Genomic DNA, 608 nt, shown 5'->3' on the forward strand with positions numbered 1-608 from the left:
GAAACGTCAGCCTTCCTGCTCGGCCTGCTGTGTTCATCCAGCTCGACGCCTTGTTATCACTGATTCTCCAGCATCTGCAGTTCCTACTATCTCTGTGGGATCTTGCTGTGCAGGCATCTAAATCTGCCTGGCTTTTGTGTTAATCTGGTGAGTGGGCTCAGTGGCTGACTAGAGGTAGTGAAAGGTCTTTGACACGGTCAGACCTGTTTGTCCCTGAGTCACTGGGACTGCGCCCGGGGGATTAGTATTCTCCCAGTGTGCGTGCTGATGTGGGCAGGAGATGTTCATTTTCGCTGGGCTGTCTCTCTTGGCTTTCCCCTCCAACTTCTGCCTGTGTCAGCTTTTACATCCGGAAGGGAAGCTGACGGGATTTGATGCTGCGATCTCTTTCTCGCCATTCCAGCAGATGTAGGAAAAGGGAAAGGCCTTTCAGCCCATCGAGTCTGCTCTCCCTTTCAGTCAGATTGCGGTTGATCCAACTGCCCTCAGCACCACTTCTCTGCCTTTTCCTCTAAATTCCCCCCCACCTTCCTGACTAAACATCTCTCACTCTCTCAGCCTCGAATATAACCCCTCGATCCCCCTTCCTGATTAAACATCTCTCTCTC

The 608-nt window shown here is 52.0% G+C and overlaps 1 long non-coding RNA gene across 4 annotated transcripts in view; it reads left to right on the forward strand.

The window, feature by feature from the left end:
- The window catches only part of LOC125482586, a 6,451-nt gene that overhangs the window by 2,224 nt on the left and 3,619 nt on the right, over positions 1 to 608 (forward strand). Inside the window, exon 1 of one of the 4 annotated variants that reach the window (XR_007261692.1) lies at positions 45 to 147. The exons of 2 other annotated variants lie outside the window; for them this stretch is intronic. This is a non-coding gene — a long non-coding RNA (uncharacterized LOC125482586). Of the gene's footprint in view, positions 1 to 44; positions 148 to 608 lie in introns of those variants that run through there. One more of the 4 variants, XR_007261693.1, reaches the window with a different exon arrangement.

This window comes from Rhincodon typus, unplaced genomic scaffold (genome assembly GCF_021869965.1).
Source record: "Rhincodon typus isolate 14 unplaced genomic scaffold, sRhiTyp1.1 hic_rhity00012939, whole genome shotgun sequence".
NCBI lineage: Eukaryota > Metazoa > Chordata > Chondrichthyes > Orectolobiformes > Rhincodontidae > Rhincodon > Rhincodon typus.